General features: G+C 56.0%; 1 protein-coding gene across 6 annotated transcripts in view; it reads left to right on the top strand.

Annotated features, from left to right (window-relative positions):
- The window catches only part of NFIC (nuclear factor I C), a 106497-nt gene that overhangs the window by 37223 nt on the left and 54028 nt on the right, over positions 1-15246 (top strand). The gene's annotated exons all lie outside the window — the stretch shown is intronic.

Consider the following 15246-nt stretch of genomic DNA (forward strand, 5'->3'; position numbering starts at 1 on the left):
TCTGGAACTCCTGACCTCAGGTGATCTGCCTGCCTCGGCCTCCCAAAGTGCTGGGATGACAGGCGTGAGCCACTGCACCCGGCCTTATTTTTATTTTTCATAGATAGGAGGTCTCACTATGTGGCCCATGCTGGGATTTCAGGCTCTTTGAGCTTTCTTCCAAATTGGCTGGGGCTGGAGCAGGACTCCACTGTGGCGGGAAGTATTTCGGCGCAAGGGGAGCAGTTGTGGGGACTGGTAGTGACCCCCAGTTACTGTCTGTTGTGCTTTGGATGCCAGGCACGGGAAGGCTGGCTGTAAGTGTGTGCTCCTGCTGCTGTTATGGGGCCTCGGGCACACCCTCACTGGGTCTGGATCCCAGCCCGTCTACCACCAGGCATCCCTTCCGGTGGGCAGAGCTACGTGAGAACTTCCCACAGGGATGCCATGGCTGCTCGTAGCCTGGAGCTTGCAGAGCTTTTGAGACGGAGTCTCAGCCTGTCACCCAGACTGAGTGCAGTGGCCGGATCTGCTTCACTGTGTTGCCTCCAGCCTGCCTGCTCAGTCTCGGAGTAGCTGGGACTGGCGAGAGCTCACCGCCATCACCGCTGCTTTTGTATTTTTAGTAGAGACCTGGCTGGTTCCGATCTCGACTGCGATCCACTGCCTGCCTCAGTGCTGGGATTACAGGCTTGAGCCACCGCCACCGCCTGCTTGCAGAGCTTTGTTTAAAGGCAGTGGCTGGGGCTGAGTGCAGTGGCTCATGCCTGGAATCCCAGCACTTGTGGAGGCCAAGGTGGGCGGATCACCTGAGATCAGGAGATCGAGACCAGCCTGGTCGATGGCTCAAGCCTGTAATCCCAGCACTTTGGGAGGCCGAGACGGGCGGATCACGAGGTCAGGAGATCGAGACCATCCTGGCTAACACGGTGAAACCCCGTCTCTACTAAAAAAATACAAAAAAAAAAATAGCCGGGTGAGGTGGCGGCGCCTGTAGTCCCAGCTACTCAGGAGGCTGAGGCAGGAGAATGGCGCAAACCCGGGAGGCGGAGCTTGCAGTGAGCCAAGATCTGGTCACTGCACTCCAGCCTGGGCAACAGAGCGAGACTCCACCTCAAAAAAAAAAAAAAAAAAGAGACCAGCCTGGCCAACATGGCGAAACCCTGTCTCTACTAACCATCTACTAACCATACAAAAATTAGCTGGGCGGTGGTGGCACACGCTTATAGTCCCAACTACTCGGGAGGCTGAGGCAGGAGAATTGCTTGAACCCGGGAGGCGGAGGTTGCAGTGAGCCGAGATCATGTCATTACACTCCAGCCTGGTCACAGAGTGAGACTCCATCTCAAAAAAAAAAAAAAAAAAAAGCAGTGACTGTCATGATCGGTTGTGGCATCTAGTGGGAGGCGGGGGTGTCTGCGTGTGTGTTTGGGGTACACTGTGGGGGGATTGCAGGCATATTGAGGGCTTACCAAGTACCTGGCTCATCTGAGCCCTCAGAAAACTACATTATTGGAAGCTGCTTCACCGTCTCACAACGACCCACTGAGGTTGGAGTGATGATTAACGGCATTTAACAGATGGGGAAACTGAGGCCCAGAGAGGCAAAGTCACTGGCCCAAGGTCACATAGCTAAGGAGTAGAGTCGGGATTTAAATCCAAGTCTGGGAAATCCCAGGGCCTGCAGTGGGCACCAGATAAAGGAGCTGTTTGGGGTATGGCAGGGACTGCCCTGGAGCATTCCGGATCCTGCCTTTGGGCCTACAGGGCTTTGATGCTGGTGAGCAGGCCGCAGGTTCAGCCGGCTCAAGGAGCAGCTTCGGGGCTGTAGCTGCGCTGGGGGCTGGGCGGGCCTCAAACCCCTGGACCTGGGGAATCAGGGAGGCGTAAGCTGCATCTGAGGTTGGGTGTCTCTATGCCTCTGTCTCTGTCTCTCTCTCTCTACCTCTGATTCTCCCCAAGCTGCTTTGTCTCAGTCCCTGTCTATTCCCACCCCACCCCACTGTCTCTTCGGCCTTGCCAGTCTCCTCCCAGCCCCCCATCCCACCCAGTGGGCTGCCCGGAGGTGGCGGCAACAGGCAGCTGAATGGGCTTCTTGTTCGTGGCCACACCCGCCCCTTGGGGTCACCCTGGGACATGCCCAGGCAGCGTGGCTGCCTTAAAGGGCCAGTACCCAGAAAGAATGCGAGCAGGGGAGGCTGCGTCCACTCCCAAATCCCACCGGCTCCCAAAGGTGGACCACTCATGTGTCTGTCTGACGGGGGTGGGGAGCTCTGTACCTAGACACCCTGGTGGCTTGGGGGAGGCCTATCTGGAGAAGGAGACGTGATAAGGTTTGGGTTTGACCTTGGATAAATCTCTTCGTCTCTCTGTGCCTCAGTTTCCCTATCTAGATCGGGGGCTCCTTGGAGCCACCCCTGTGGGCTGCTGGGCAGATGGCATATTATCCGGGATTCCGCACACAGTTGACGCTCTTCCTGTGCCCACCGTGCCTTGATAGTGCACCTGCCGTTTCAGCCCAGCATTCATGCGCTGTGCAGACTTGGCAATTCCTTCTTCACCTTGCTCCGTGCATCAGTTTCCCCAAATGTAGAATGAGACGATGGCTGTCTTAGCTTCACACAGAGCTACGCAAGGATTGAGTCGGTCCGTGGAATTAGAGGGTATTAGAGAGAAGGGCCTGAAACACTGCTGAGTGTCACCTCCGCTGGTGCACTTATTGAGCACCAGCTGCATACCAGGCCTTGCTGAGGAAGCTTCACTGCAGAGGCTGCAGTGAGGTGAGAGGGGAAGGCCACCCAGCCTGGATCTCACTCTGGTGTCATCGCCTCCTGCCTCTGCTCAGGGCTGTGCAGCCTCAGGCTGCTCCCCTGCCCTCTCTGGGCCTCAGTTTCACCTTCAGAGCAATGGGAACAGCCCCATCCCTTCACACACTGGAAACCATCACCTTCTGCCTGGGAGGGGGTTGTGTTGTCTCTGGGAATCCCAGGCATCCCCTAGACAGGAGCCAACCCAGAGGCCCTCGGACCCGGGCTGCACCCTGTGACCGCTCCTGGTGGTTGTGGCGCTCCCATGCTCCAGGCCGGCCCCACAGACAGCCCGGGACAGGTTACTGCCGGATGGACAAGCCTGTGCCTCACTGCCTTATGTAACCAGTTTATGCAAGGGCAGCCGGCCCGCTTACATAAGGGGAGGCCGGGCCAGCGCCCAGCTGGGGAGGGGGAGGCTCTTAAAGGGACCGGCGTCCCCCGCGGCTCCCTCCACGGGCACTGGTGCGAATTCATGGGCGAGCTGTGGACCCCGCTCTCAGTAAGGCCGCCATGAATGTCATTATGATTATCTTTGTGGATGTTGTTTATCATTACTATATTCTTTTCCCAGGGCGGGGGTTCAGCTGAGCGGAGGACCACGCCCAGCGCTTGGGCAGAGGGCTTGGGCCGTGGCGCTGGCTCTGGGTGCCACTTGGTTAAATCCCTCTCTCTGAGCCTCAGCCTCCCCTTCTGCACAGTGGAGCAGTGCAGGAAGGCAGGGGGTCCTGGAAGGTCCTGGCCCTGCTGCCTGTTCACCGTGTGGCCTCGGGCAGGTGGCATCCCCTCTCTGGGCCTCAGTTTCCCCATCTATAAAATAGCGCCTGCTCTGTGGAGTTGCTCAGGGAGAGCTGATAAGACACATTAAGAGTTTACATGCCCGCCGGGCATGGTGGCTCACACCTGTAATCCCAGCGCTTTGAGTGGCTGAGATAGGAGGATCGCTTGAGGCCAGGAGTTCAAGACCAGCCTGGGCAACATAGTGAGACCCCCATCTCTACAAAAAATAAAACTTAGCCAGGTGTGGTGATGTGTGCCTGTAGCCCCAGCCACTGGAGAGGCCAGGGCAGGAGGATTGCTCAAGTCTGGGAGGTTGAGGCTGCAGTGAGCTGTGATTGGGCCACTGCACTCCAGCCTGGACGACACAGCAAGACCTTTTCTCAAAAAATAAAAATAGGCCAGGCATGGTGGCTCATGCCTGTAATCCCAGCACTTTGGGAGGTCGAGGCAGGTGGATCACTTGAGGTCAAGAGTTCCAGACCAGCCTGGCCAACAAGGGGAAACCCCATCTCTACTAAAAATACAAAAATTAGCTGAGCGTGTGGTGGGAGCCTGTAATCCAGCTACTGGGGAGGCTGAGGCAGGAGAATCACTTAAACCTGGGAGGCGGAGATTGCAGTGAGCCGAGATCGCGCCACTGCACTCGAGCCTGGGCGACAGAGCACGACTCCATCTCAAAAAATAAGTAAATAAAAATAAAAATAGGCTGGGCACAGTGACTCACACCTTTAATCCCAGCCCTTTGGGAGGCTGAGGCGGGAGGATTGCTTGAGCCCAGGAGTTTGAGACCCGCCTGGGCAAATCCCTGTCTCAAAAATTTTTAAAAACATAAAGAGTTAGGACAGCATGGAATACAGATGCTGTCAGCACTCATCCAGTGGAACCATTTTGCAGCCAATAAATATTTAGTAAGCTCCTACTGTATGCCAGGCACTGCTCCAAGTGCTGGGATACTGCAGTGAACAGGACAGATTAAAAATTCGGCCCTGGCCAGGCGTGGTGGCTCATGCCTGTCATCCCAGCACTTTGGGAGGCCGAGGCGGGTGGATCACGAGGTCAGGAGATTGAGACCATCCTGGCTAACACGGTGAAACCCTGTCTCTACTAAAAATACAAAAAATTAGCCAGTCGTGGTGGCAGGCGCTGAATCTGAGGCAGGAGAATGGCGTGAACCTGGGAGGCGGAGCTTGCAGTGAGCTGAGATCGCGCCGTTGCACTCCAGCCTGGGCGACAGAGTGAGACTCCGTCTCAAAAGAAAAGGCCGGGCTCGGTGGCTCATGCCTGTAATCCCAGCACTTTGGGAGGCCGAGGCGGGCGGATCACGAGGTCAGGAGATGGAGACCATCCTAACACAGTGAAACCCGTCTCTACTAAAAAATACAAAAAATTAGCTGGGCATGGTGGCGGGCACCTGTAGTGCCAGATGCTTGGGAGGCTGAGGCAGAAGAATGGCGTGAACCTGGGAGGCGGAGCTTGCAGTGAGCTGAGATCGCGCCACTGCACTCCAGTCTGGGCAACAGAGCAAGACTCTGTCTCAAAAAAAAAAAAATTCCGCCTTGGTGGAACTCACAGTTTGGTTGAGGTGATGGGCAAAGAACAAGAAATAAATGTTGGTTTAGGCCAGGCGCGGTGGCTCACGCATGTAATCCCAGCACTGTGGGAGGCCGAGGCGGGCCAATCACCTGAGGTCAGGAATTTGAGACTAGCCTGGCCAACATGGTGAAACCCCGTTCCTACTAAAAATATAAAAAATTAGCCAGGCGTGGCGGTATGGACCTGTAGTCCCAGCTACTGGCAGGGGCTGAGGCAGGAGAATCGCTTGAACCCGGAAGGCGGAGGTTGCAGTGAGCCGAGATTGTGCCACTGCACTCCAGCCAGGGCCACAGAGCGAGACTCCGTCTCAAAATAATAATAATAATAATAATAATAATAATAATAACAATAATAATAATAATAACTATCAAAAAAATAAAGAAGGCCAGAGGAAAAGAGAGGGATGGGATGTGCTGGGGAGGTCCCTGAAAGGCTGTCTGAGGACCTGCCATTTGAACTGAGACCTGAGGAGTGAGGAGGAACCAGTTATATGAAGAACTGGGGGAAGGCGTTCCAGGCAGCGGGCACAGCCCGTGCAAAGGCCCTGCGGCAGGACACACCTGGCACTTTGGAGGAACAGTGAGGAGGCCCGTGTGGCTGCAGCAGAGTGAGGAGGAGGAGAGAAGGAGGACAGGAAGGCAGGGAGGGTATGGGGCAGTTTGTGTAAGGCCTGGTGGGCAGTAGGAAGGACTTGGGCTTCGACCCCAAAGTGGGAGCCATAGAGGGCAATGGGCAGAGGAGGCACCGGCCTTGACTCAGGTGCTCACAGGCGCCCTCTGGCTGCTGCAGGGAGGACAGACTGTGAGGGGCAAGGGCAGGAGCTGGGGACCAGAGCAGAGTGGACCGCCCTGGTGCAAGCAGGCAGTAGCAGGGGCAGAGGCAGAGGAGGGGACAGAATCCAGATCAGCTCTGACGGTGTGAGGATTCAGTTGCTCACCTGCGTCGTTTATACCTTATCTGAGTCTGGCTCTTGCTCTCCTTGCCCCGTCTCCTGCCTGCAAGCCGCACCTGCCTGGGCACATGCAGAGAAGGGAGTGGCGCGGCGCTGGTCATGCCCAGGAGCTCTCCTGCAATCAGGACTTGGTTATAGCGGGCAAGCTGGATATGGGTCCTGGTGCCTGGGAGGCCCGTGGGGCTCTGGGCTCCTGCCAGGGTCCCAGCCCCAACCCAGGTACACCACCCCCATGGCACGGTTGTTCTCATTTTTTTTTTTTTTTTTCCTTTTTTTAGACAGAGTCTTGCTCTGTCGCCCAGGCTGGAGTGCAGTGGCGCGATCTCAGCTCACTACACCTTCCACCTCATGGGTTTAAGCGATTCTCCTGCCTCCACCTCCTGAGTAGCTGGGACTACAGGTGTGCACCACCTCACCCAGCTAATTTTTGTATTTTTAGTAGAGATAGGGTTTCGCCGTGTTGGCCAGGCTGGTCTGAAACTCCTGAACTCAAGTGATCCAACCGCCTCGACCACCCAAAGTTCTAGGATTACAGGTGTGAACCACTGTGCCCAGCCTATTCTCATTTATTTTCTTTCTTATTTTTTTTTCCCCTTTTTTGAGACAAACTCACCCAGGCTGAAGTGCAGTGGCACGATCTCAGCTCACTGCAACCCCCGCCTCCAGGGTTCAAGCAATTCTCCTGCCTCAGCCTCCCTAGTAGCTGGGACTACAGGTGTGTGCCACCATAGCCAGCTAATTTTTGTATTTTTAGTAGAGACATGGTTTCGCCATGTTGATGACCAGGCAAGTCTCGAATGCCTGACCTGAGGTGATCTGCCCGGCCTCAGCCTCCCACAGTGCTGGGATTACAGGCTGGAGCCACTGAGCCCAGATGTTCCTTCCTTTTCATGTCTCCTCCTTCCACTCTCCCATGTGCCATCTCTCTGTCTCTCTTTTTCTCTCTGCTTCATCCCGCCCTCTCAACTTTCTGTCTACAAATGTTTATTGAGCACCTAGTCTGTATCAGGCCTTATTCTAGCCACTGAGGGCACAACAGAGATCTAGACAGACAAAGCCTCTGCCCTTGAGGAGGTGACGTTCCACTGGGGAGATGAGCAAACACCCGTGCAGTCACTAAGCAACTCAGCAAATCCATAGGCAATCACTAACTTCCTCTGAAGGAAAAAAAACAGAAGACTGAGATTGAGGGTGGCCAGAGGCTGCTTGAGGTGAAGGAGCTCAGGGTAGACCTCTCTGAGAAGGGAGCATTTGAGCTGAGACCAGGAGAGACCTCAAGGGAGAGAGCAAGCAGTTAGCTGTTTAGACAGAGGGAACAGAATGTGCAAAGGCCCTGAGGCAGGACTGGGCCAGGTGCATTGGAGGAACAGCGAGGAGGCCCCTGTGGCTAGAGCAGAGTGAGTGACGGGGAGAGAGGGAAGAGCGGAGGGCAGAAAGGGGACAGGACAGGTTGTGCTGGGCCTGTGGTCCTAGTACTTCACTTTGAATACTCCCCCAAATCTCTTAAGGTTCCTCATGTTCCTTTCCCTGACAAGCATTTATTTTGCATCTGCTGTATACCAGATCCTATCAGGAGAATCCCAGATATTCATGCAACAAGTTCATATTGGGTACCTAGCGTAGGCTGGGCTCTGCTGGAGTAATCACGCTCATTTGACTGCAAGCATTCATTGAGTGCCAGCTGTGTAAAAGCATTTATCAAGCACCACCTGTGTATTAGGCTGTGGGGAGAGAGGCCACATGAAAGCTTGGGAAGGAGAAAAGTTTCCTTCCACTCCCTTTCAGGTTTGTGCCCTCTGGTTTCCAGCACCCTCCCACGTTCAAGGCAACACTTAAACCTCTGGGTTCAAGTTCTGTTGTCCACTGCGTGGCCGTGAGACCCAGGGCAAGCCCTTTCCCCTCTCGGATCTTCCGTTTCTCCCTCTGTAAAGCAGGGCACTCCACAATCTGATGTGTTTACAACTCGACATCTACTTTTTGCGGCAAGGGAAACTGAGGCACAGCAGAGTGGAGATGCGTCTGTATCTCTTCCTCCCCAAGCAAGACTGGCATGGAGCCCCTTCTCCTGACCCCCCGCCAAAGCCAGGGCGTTTGGTGTTTTTTTTGTTGGAGGCCCAGAGAGGGGCAGGGCTTGCCTGAAGCCACACAGCACCGGGCAGGCCTCAGGATTGCGGAGAGCCCTCCCCTCGGCGCCTGCCCGGGCTCCCGTGTCTTCCTCCTGCCTCCTTTGGCTGGGCCGCCAGCCTTGCCTCCCGTCCTCTGGACTCCCCAGGGGCTGCCCAGTTGGAGACACGGCCCAAGAAATATCAGAAGGAAGGGGAAGCCAGGAGAGGCCTCCGCCTCCTCCCACCACCCCCCGCCGCGCCCAGCTGCCCCCACCCGGTGCCCGACATTGGCAGAGTGTCCTCGGGCGCTTCCGCCTGGCCCTGCCTGCCTCGTGTGGCCACTGATCCCTTCCGGAGCCTCTCCATGGGGACGCCCGTGTGTGCGCTCAGCCCGTGGGCACATGTGGCTCCCGGGGCTCCCCCCTCCACCCCCCCACCCCCTCCCCCCCCCCCCCCCCCCCGCCCCGCCGGGCGCGCCCGCCCGGGGGGGGGTGGGGGGGGGGGGGGGGGGGGGGGGCGCGGGGAGGCCTCGGCTTGGCTGCTGGAGAAGCCAAGAATTTGCTCCAAATGTAAACAGCGAGTTATTTTCAGTCCACTCCCCCCCACCCCGGGTGGCGTTGACACATTTGACATTGGCGGGACCGGGAGGGGGTGGGGGCGAGGGTGTGCGTGCGGGTATTTTTAACCTTGCTCCTCCCATGCCTGGAGTTTGGCTGGTGCCGAGTGGCGTTTAATGGGGAGGGGGCGCGGAGGCGTGGGGGGCCCTGGGTGGCCGTGCGCGGGTGGGCGCTTGGCAAGGCCGCCCTGCTGTTGGTACCACGTGTTTAACCCCTCAGAGGCTGCAGAGGGGCTGGGGGAGGCGGCCCAGGGTCCAGGGGTGTCCCCGAGGCTCCCTCGTCACCTTCTCCTGGTGTCCCCCCTCGCAACCCCACCCAGGAGGACAGGGCCGGGTGCCTGAGGCCGGTGCCAGCCCGCGCCGCCCAGACCCACAAAATGGCCGCCAAGGCCGGAGAAACATCTGGAACAGGGGAAGGGAGAGGCGAGAAAATGGCCGCCAGAGGGATGATGTCATGGGCGGCGTGGCCTCCCAGAGCGTCCCCAGCACGGGGCGAGTCCCTGCCCGCAGGCCTCCGAGCAGGGCCCTGCGGCCTCCAGGGGCCTCCGGACCCACTGCCCAGGCCGGACACCCTCCAAGAGTGACAGCGGGGTCCCCAGGGATCCCCAAAGGCGGCCCTGAGACCTGGGGGAGGGCGAGGCCAGCACTGGGCCTCCAGTCCCAGCAGCCCGATGCTGGGGACGGTCCCGGGGCGGTGGTGGCCGCTGACCTGACCCGCAGGACACCGAGGCGTCCACTAGCGCCCAGGAGGGCCCGGAGCCAGGCCATGGAGCTGGGGGGGGGGCGCCGGGTGGAAAGAAAAAAGAAACTTTTCTTTGAAAGTGATTCCGAAGCAGGTTGGCTCGGGCCCAGGCGGCCCGGCGGCAGGGGAGAGGGAGATGGAAAGTATGGGCCAGACTTGAGGAATGCAGGAAGGACGAGGACGGGGAGGCCCGGGGTGGAGGCCGGCATCCCGGAGGTCACCCCGTCCACGCCTCTCTGCCTCTCGGGCCCCCCAGGTCTCATCCAGATTTTCCTCCCTGTCCCTGGCGTGGGCGGGGAATGCCGAGAACATCTATGGGGGCTTGTGTTTTTTCTTCCTTTGATTTATCCAGACAGGCTCCGGACAAGGGCTGGGCAGGGGTTTTAGGTCATCTGCACTGCCAGGATGTGGAGGCTCAGAGAGGGAGAGTGCTTTTAGTGAGGTCACACAGCACTGACAAAACTGATGGTTGCTTCTCTCCTTTGAGCACCTTGGGGAGGAGGGAGTTCTCTATGGAGGATCAGGGTCTGTCTTGGAATTCCTTTCTATTTTTATTTTATTTATTTAATTTATTTATTTATTTTTGAGGCAGAGTTTCACTCTTGTTGCCCAGACTGGAGCGCAATGGCGTGATCTCGGCTCACTGCAACCTCCGCCTCCTGGGTTCAAGCCATTCTCCTGTCTCAGCCTCTTGAGTAACTGGGATTACAGGCGTGAGCCACCACGCCCGGCTAATTTTTGTATTTTTAGTAGAGATGGGGTTTCACTGTGTTGGCCAGGCTGGTCTCGAACTCCTGACCTCTGGTGATCCACCTGCCTCAGCCTCCCAAAGTGCTGGAATTATAGGCTTGAGCCACCGCACCCGGCCCCTCTTTCTTTCTTTTCTTTCTTTTCTTTCTTTTCTTTCTTTTCTTTCTTTTCCTTCCTTCCTTCCTTCCTTCCTTCCTTCCTTCCTTCCTTCCTTCTTTTTCTTTCTTTTCTTTCTTTTCTTTCTTTTCTTTCTTCTCTCTTCTTCTTTTTTTTTAAACAGAGTCCTGCTCTGTCACCCAGGCTGGAGTGCAGTGACTTGATCATGGCTCACTGTAGCCTCGACCTCCTGGGCTCAAGCAGTCCTCTCACTTCAGCCTCCTGGGTAGCCAGGACCACAGGCATGCACCACCATGCCCAGCTAGTTTTTGGGTTTTTTGTTTGTTTGTTTGAGACAGAGTCTCACTCTGTTGGAGTGCAATGGCATAATCTTGGCTCACTGAAACCCCCGCCTCCCAGGTTCAAGCGATTCTCCTGCCTCAGCCTCCCAAGTAGCTGGGATTACAGACACCCGCCACAATGCCCTGCTAATTTTTTGTGTTTTTAGTAGGGACAGGGTTTTGCCATGTTGTCCAGGTTGGTCTCGAACTCCTGACCTCAAGTGATCCGCCTGCCTCAGCCTCCCAAAGTGCTGGGATTACAGATGTGAGCCACCATGCCTGGCCTATTTTTTGTATTTTTCGTACAGATGGGGTCTCACTATGTTGCCCAAGCTGGTCTTGAACTCCTGAGCTCAGGTGGTCCACCCACCTTGGCCTCCCAAAGTGCTGGGATTACAGGCATGAGCCACCGTGCCCTGCCTATTTTTTTTTTGTAGAAATAAAGTCTCGCTATGTTGCTCAGGCTGGTCTGGAACTCTTGGCCTCAAGTGATCCTCTTGCCTTGGCCTCCCAAAGTGTTGGGATTACAGGAATGAGCCACTGCATCCAGCCAATGTCTGTGTGTTTTTCACTGCTCTGTCCCCAGTTCCTAGGATAGGGCCTGGTACACAGTAAGCGCTCAAGATGGGTGTTTGATGAAAGCATCACAGTTTTCTCCTGAGACTGGGGTTTGCACAGATGCTGGCACAGGATGGGGGCAGAGGCTCGGGAAACGCAGAGCAGGTTGCAATGTAACGACGCACACGGGAACCCTGTGGTCACATTTCTCAGGAGGGACATGAGGAGGCGAAAACTCAAACTTCCCTCACTTCAAGCACAGATTCTGTGCCAGGAGCTGTGGACGATAAACCACATTTGAACAGAAGCCTGAATAAAGCGGAAGGGTGAGCCAGGCAGGCATTTGCAGGGATGGTGTTCTAGGCAGTGCTCACAGCCCGTGCAAAGGCCCTGAGGCAGGACCGTGCCTGGTGCATTGGTGGAACAGCGAGGAGGTCTGTGTGGCTGGAGCAGAGTGAGCGAGGGGGAGAGAGGGATGAGGGGAGAGGAGAGAGGGGGCAGAGGCAGGCTGTGCAGGGCCTTGAGCGCTGTGGGGAGATGGGGAGAACTTGGACTTTTACATATTTGTTTGTTTTTGTTTTTGTTTTTTTGTTTGTTTTGTTTTTGAGACAGAGTCTCTCTCTATCGCCCAGGCTGTAGTGCAGTGGCACAATCTCGGCCCACCACTTTGAACCCTCTGCCTCCTGGGTTCAAGCAATTCTCCTGCTTCAGCCTCCTGAGTATCTGGGATGACAGGTGTGCGCCACCACGCCCGGCTAATTTTTGTGTTTTTAGCAGAGATGAGGTTTCACTATGTTGGTCAGGCTGAGCTCGAACTCCTGACCTCAAGTGATCTGCCCGCCTTGGCCTCCCAAATTGCTGGGATTACAGAGGTAAGCCACCGTGCCCAGCCGAACTTTTACATATTTGTAGACCCAGACACAGTCCAGGGTGCTGGGGACTAGAACAAAGGTTTGGAGAAAGGGCTGGGGAGGGTGTTCCAGAGAAGGAGACGTCAGAGCTGGGCTGCGAAGTATGGCTGGAGGTCTCCTGAGAGGGAGAGGGGCAGGCAAGACAGCATAGCCGGAGCTCAGAGGACTCAGGCCCAGGTCACGTGTATATTCCATTGCCTTCCAGGACAGAGAAAGTTGAACCTTCACCGGGTAATGTTTAAAAATGGCCGGTGACACCCAGTAGCTGGGAATTCCAGGCCCTGGCTTTGGTTCTCTCTTTAGCTGGCTGAGGTTGGGAGGCGGACGTGGCAGCCGGCAGAGCCAGCAAAATTTGGAAGCTGGCTAACATTGGAAAATCAACCAGGCGAACTCACGGTGGCGGCCGATGCTGGAAACCTGGGCTCCGTGAGGTCCAGCAGATGCCCTGCTGGGGCCCAAGTGGACATCCTAGGCCTTCTGACAACCGGCCAGGTTTTTAAATAAGTGTGATTATGGTTTCAGCAAGTCCTGTCCTTTCTACAGCCAAAAGATCATTCAATATGGCCACTCTGCGCAATGCCGGGCCACCCTGCTGGGCCAGGGCGTTGTGTTCAAGCCAAGATTCGCAACACCCGAGAGTCCAGAAGCCACTCGGCAGCCAGAAATTACTTTAAAAATTGCTTTAACTGTGGTAAGACACACATCACACAATTTTTTTTTTCTTGAGACACGGTTTCACTTTGTCACCCAGGCTGGAGTACAGTGGCACTATCTATTGTAGCTCATTGCAGCCTCAAACTCCCAGGCTCAAGCAATCCTCCCACCTCAGCCTCCTGAGTATCTGGGACCACAGGTACAGTACACACCACAACACCCTATATATATGTGTGTGTGTGTGTGTGTATATGTGTGTATATATATATTTTTTGATACGGAGTCTCACTATGTTGCGTCATCCCGGCTCACTGCAACCTCCACCTCCCGGGTTCAAGCAGTTCTCCTGCCTCAGCCTCCCGAGTAGCTGGGACTATAGGCGCACACCACCACACCTGGCTAATTTTTGTATTTTTAGCAGAGACGGGGTTTCACCATATTGGCCAGGCTGATCTCAAACTACTGACCCTGTGGTCCACCTGCCTCAGCCTCCCAAAGTGCTGGGATTACAGGCGTGAGCCACCGCGCCTGGCTGACACCCGGCTAATTTAAAAAAATATTTTGTAGAGATGGGGTCTTGCAATGTGGTCAAGGCTGGTCTCGAACTCCTTGCCTCAAGCGGTTCCTCCCATCTCAGCTCCCAAAGTGCTGGGATTCCAGGTGTGAGCCACTGTACCCGGCCCAGAGACTTTTGAAAGTCTGAAATGGATTGTCTCATAGGCCACATCACTCGTCTTCATGCTGTAGGATAAAACCCAGGCTTCTCACTGCAATGCACACGGCCCTGAGTGGTCCCGCTCCTTTCCCCATCCCTTCCTCTTTCCTTTGCCCACCACGCTGCAGCCTGGGGTCTGTCGCTGCCCCTCCCACATCCATCTTCATTCCTGCCCCATGGACCTTGCCCTTGTCACCAAATCTGCCTGGAACGATTTCACCCCAGCTCTCCACACCGCCGGGCTCCTTCTCCTGCTGGAGAGCCACCGTCACATCCTCGGAGAGGTTCTGCCTGAGTCCTCCCTCCAATGCCGCCCCCAAAGCCATTCCCCCTTCGGCCGGCTTCATCGCCTCCATAGAACCTAGAACCGTGTGGAATGATCTGAGGCTTCCTCTGTGTGCTGGTTCTGCCCTTCTCCCTCCTCACTTCCTTCTCTGCCATCCCCCCAAGGCCTGGCGAGTAGTAGGTGGTCAGTAAACACCTGCTTTGTGAGTGCCGGGTGTGCGTTGACCTCCTAGTCACCAACGGCGGAAGCTTCAGCCACCGGATGCAGGGAGTTGTCCCTCGCAAAGCGGGTGGGTGCTCCCGGGCGGGAAGGGTGGGGCCGGAGCCCACGGCCATGCCTTTGTCATGAGCTAGGACGGACCGAATTTGGGCTTGTGGCCACGGACAGGAGAGAACAGTTTGTCCGCACCGTCAGTGCCATCCAGCGTGCATGGCTGTTGTTGTGCCTCGTGTGTTTGCTTGAGCAAAGGCTACAGGGTGCAGTGACATTCCTGGCTGTCCTTGACACCCCACGGACTGGGAAGTCAAGAGAACTGGCTCTCGGCCAAAGGAGGGTGTCATTCGAAATACAATTTGCTGGCTGGGTGCGGTGGCTCACACCTGTGGTTCCTCCAATGTGGGAGGCAGAGGTGGGAGGATTGCTTGAGCCCAGGAGTTTGAGACCAGCCTGGGCAACATAGCAAGATTGCATCTCTAATTTTTTATTTTTATTTTTTATTTTTTTTGATGGAGTCTCGCTCTGTTGCCCAGGCTGGAGTGCAGTGGTGCGATCTCGGCTCACTGCAAGCTCCGCCTCCCGGGTTCACTCCATTCTCCTGCCTCAGCCTCCCGAGTAGCTGGGACTACAGGCGACCACCATCACGTCTGGCTAATTTTTTGTATTTTTAGTGGAGACGGGATTTCACCGTGTTAGCCAGGATGGTCTCGATCTCCTGACTTTGTGATCTACCTGCCTCGGCCTCCCAAAGTGCTGGGATTACAGGCGTGAGCCACCGGGCCTGGCTGCATCTCTGTTTTTTGTTTTGTTTTGTTTTGTTTTGTTTTTTGAGACGGAGTCTCGCTCTGTCCCCCAGGCTGGAGTGCAGTGGCGCGATCTCGGCTTACTGCAAGCTCTGTCTCCCGGGTTCACGCCATTCTCCTGCCTCAGCGTCCGGACTAGCTGGGACTACAGGTGCCCGCCACAGCACCTGGCTAATTTTTTGTATGTTTTAGTAGAGACGGGGTTTCACTGTGGTCTCGATCTCCTGACCTTGTGATCCGCCTGCCTTGGCCTCCCAAAGTGCTGGGATTACAGGCGTGAGCCACCGCGCCCGGCTTGTTTCGGTTTTTTTTTAAAAGGCGGCCAGGCAGTGTGGCTCATGC

This window comes from Papio anubis, chromosome 20, assembly GCF_008728515.1.
Source record: "Papio anubis isolate 15944 chromosome 20, Panubis1.0, whole genome shotgun sequence".
NCBI classification, from domain to species: Eukaryota; Metazoa; Chordata; class Mammalia; order Primates; family Cercopithecidae; genus Papio; species Papio anubis.